This window comes from Micromesistius poutassou, assembly GCF_964030765.1.
Source record: "Micromesistius poutassou genome assembly, chromosome: 19".
NCBI classification, from domain to species: Eukaryota; Metazoa; Chordata; class Actinopteri; order Gadiformes; family Gadidae; genus Micromesistius; species Micromesistius poutassou.
This window is the reverse complement of record NC_140289.1, coordinates 13,692,511-13,696,765: the sequence shown is the minus strand read 5'-3', so window position 1 is coordinate 13,696,765 and position 4,255 is coordinate 13,692,511.

Below are 4,255 nucleotides of genomic sequence, written 5' to 3'. Positions count from 1 at the left end.
AATACTTGTCTTTTGGACAGATTAGAAAACTGGGTGGGGCTTTCAGGCACAGTCTTAAATTGGTTTAGGTCCTACCTACATAATAGGAACTACTTTGTTTCCATTGGCGACTTTGTATCAGAATCAACAATCGTGACATGTGGAGTCCCACAAGTTCGATCTTAGGACCCTTTTTATTCAACATCTATATGCTCCCACTAGGGCAAATCATCCAAAATAACAACATTGACCATCATTGCTATGCTGATGACATGCAAATCTATGCTCTCACCAAATGACTATCAGCCCATAGATATGTTGTGCCAGTGCATTGAGCAAGTCAAAGACTGGATGTGCCAAAATGTCCTTCAACTAAAGGAGGACAAAACAGAGATAATTGTATTTGGTGCTAAAACCGAAAGGCTTAAAGTAACCCAACACTTTCACTCTCTGTCCCTGAAAACCTCCACCAAAGCCAGAAATCTAGGGGTTATCATGGATTTAGATTTAGATTTTGACAGTCACATCAAATCAGTTACAAAATCTGCATATTATCACCTTAAAAATGTAGCAAGACTTAGAGGGCTGTCCAAAACTTGTACATGCCTTTATCACTAGTAAGCTTGATTACTGCAATGGTCTCCTTACAGGTCTCCCAAAAAAACGGAATAATGCTCCTGCTAGAGTTCTAACAAAGACCAAAAAATTTGAACATATTACACCAATTCTTAAATCGTTATATTGGCTCCCTGTATGTCAGAGAATTGATTTTAAAATCATGTTGCTAACCTATAAATCCCTACATAGTTTAGGGCCAAAACATTTAACTGATATGCTTCCACTACATAAGCCTTCTAGACCACTACAATCTTCTGAGACCAATCTGTAAATTATCCCCAGAGTCAACATGAAACATGGGAAAGCAGGATTTAGTTACTATGCAGATAGATAACAGATAGCTGGAATAAACTCCCTGAGGATTTAAGACTTGCCCCAACTCTGACAGCTTTTAAAACAAGACTGAAGACTTTTCTGTTTGCTTTAGCTTTCTGCTAAATCTTAAATCTACAATGCTTTTTTAACTTTGCCTTTATTTTCTATCTATTGTTTATAGATAGCTTAAATGCTTTTTTTCTTTTTTTTAACTTTGCCTTTATTTTCTATTTTTACCAGAGAGATACATGATCTGATACCAGAGAGACTGTTGTTCTGGGTTAGGGTCCTAGAATCTGGGTTGGAGTCCCAGAGAAAGGACCAAGTTCCTTTAGGTCGGGTTGGAGTCCCGACGTGGGTACACCAAAGAGACTGTTGATCTGGGGGCGTATTCACAAAGCTTTTTATCTTACCGCTAGGAGTGCTCCTAACTTGCGTTAAAAGTTTTAATATAGGAGTTTTTTCTTAAAAGTAATTCACAAAGCCGCTGAGACCTACTCATACTAAGGATAAATCACTAAGAGTGAACAAAGAGTCACGCCCGCTAATGCCCCCTTACGTCGATTCTCGTGCACGACTTTAGAAGCGGTCAGTATGGTGATTGGTTGTTGAGTGCCGGTGTTACACCGAATTCTGCGACCCACCGAAAAGTGTGACCCCAGGGGGCGGGTCTTTCTTTTCTTGATACAAACGTTGATTCTAAACAGCCTTTTACACAGTAGCCTATAATAGGAAATGCTCAAAGGTAAATCTACGTAATTAAAGACTGACTGTAGCTTTTAATGGGGAAAGAAGCAACGGTGATGGACCGTACTTAAGCCCTATCCATTGTCTGGGTCTGTAAAATGCTAATCAAATCAAATCTATTGATTAAGCACAATTAATAACGTGGTGAGGGAGTGGGGAGATCTTATGTTTTATTTATGTTTTTGTTATAATGCACACCGTTTTTTCGACTTCATGCCTGTCTATTTCAAACTCGTGCTGCGTGCAGAAAATGTGCAACAGCGCCCCCTGGGTTCACACTTTTCGGTGGGTCGCAGAATTCGGTGTAACACCGGTGGACTGAGTGCACGCCCCTCAATGTGGGCTCCGTCTGCGGGCTGCAGTCAGGGGTACTTGGTGCAGTTAGCAGAATACACGCATGATGACACAACATCAAACATCACCCCATATCACTGTTGAAGTCCTCCTATCATGATGGATGAAGGCGAAGACAACGTGGAACGCAAGCGAAAGCCCAACTGGTCCGAACGAAAGAGTCGTTCATTCGAACTGATTCGTTCGCAAACGACCCATCACTAATAAATAGGCCTGCAGTAGTGCGCTCGTTAGGAAAAAGGAGAAAATGGAGAAAGGCAGAAAAAATTTACTTTAGTGAATACGAGGTGGAGGTGCTGATTTCGGAGGTAGAGGCCAGAAATAAGATCTTGTTTTGGCACCAAAACCAAAAAAAACGTTGCCAAGGCGATGAATGAGGTAGGGGCGGGAAGCCGAACTGTTGCAGACATAAAGAGAAAAGTGGTCGGACATCAAAGTGGACGTGAGGAAAAAGGAGAAGCGTGGGTCAGACGGGCAGCGGAGTCGGGGAGCTCGCCCTATTCGAGCAAAGGGTGGCCGCTGTGATGGGGGATGGGCTCCTTTTTGGCGTGGTCCCGTCAGCCGAGGGGATTCCGACTTGGCCCAGGATCCGACGGAAGGTACAATTATTTTCATGTATTTGAAGAACTTTCTTATACCTGCTAGTAGGGCCTAGCCTGAATTTCCCTCTGCATTTTCTTTTATGTTTAGCTGGCAATAAAACACGTTCTCCTTAATGTGATTGTAATATTTTATATAGGCCTACATATTCTTTATTCACAGACAGCCAAGGAGCAAGTGGCACCCAACCCATGATGCCGAGGAAGAGTGTTAGGGATCCTGATATTTGAGTTCTAGTTCTGTGCTTTTGTTTACATTTTGTAGGTCAGTTTGTGGTGTCATGTGCTTTTGACTCCACCCTGCTACTCTGCCTTTGTTTAATTGCTGCCTTTTGTGAACACACCTGTTGCTCGTTTGTGTTGATTACTTTGTGAGTATTTAAGCTCAGTGTGCCAATCAGCCCCTGTCGGATCGTGCCAGTTTGTAACCCGTGCCTGGTCGAGAATAAACTCTGAGAAGACTTTTGAAACCAAACCAAACAGTCTGTGATTGGATCCTTTTCTACACACAGCCCAATAAAGAGGAAGACTCCCAGCCAGCCAGCTGTGTCCGGCGTCTCCACTGCCCCCTTCTGCTGCCAGTGGGGATGGCCGGGTGTTGACGCGCCGTGCTGGGTTCACAGGAGGAGATCGTCAGGGGCATTCAGGACATGAACACCAACCTCTAAATAATCTGAGGCATTACAATACATTAGTCTGACATTAAAATAATTAGGCCTACTTAAAAATGAATGTTGTCTCAGTTTACCTCTTTTATATTCTCATTTATTTGGATGAATGCTGTTGTTCCCATGCACCCAAGGTGTCAATATGTACATAATTCGAAATCGACCGACTGGTTAATTGATGGATTGATTTTAAGTAACAATGACTTGTGCTTACTCCACTCAACATCACATAATAATATTGCAGTCAAGAATTTCATGACAAATGTGTGAAGAGGGATCCATTAGCCCAGATGTCATGCGTGATCCTGAAAATATGTAACGTTTAATAAACAAGTCATCACTGAAAATAATATTGCTGGGGCTTTCTTTTAATTCCAATATTGACAATACAGTTTTATGGGTCTGATTAAGTCTAATATAAACAGTGTCACATTATGCGTCTCAACAATAACGCATGATTGAAGTGCATTTAATATCACACATCCCGACGTTCAAATCCACTTTGAACTCGCCTCATATTGCAATATGACGTCAGACTCGTGATGACGTAGGCCTCATGTTGTTGCGCTGCATTGCCTCTATGTGCCGCCAACTGACCACATGCAGCAGAAATGTGCGTAAGCCAGGCATTTAGTTTGCGTGGAGAACCGCACTTTCTCACGTCAAGGCAGTCTTTGTACATCCGAACGTTTGTGCGAGAAATGGCTTACGCAGCTTTTTTGTGCGTAAGCAAGCTTTGTACATGAGGCCCCAGGTCATCTGGAAATGTTTTTGGTCGCGGTGTCATAATTCAGCTAAATATTTTATATATTGTTGCTTAAGGCACACTCATTAACGAGAAAAGGTCAAACTGGCACTGCATGTTGAAAAGGTTGCTGACCCCTGGTCTAAAGTAAACCAAACTTAATAAAACAAAAGAACAGGCAATCGTCCGGACACCTCTCTACATACGTCACTCACGCTTGTCAGCGACAT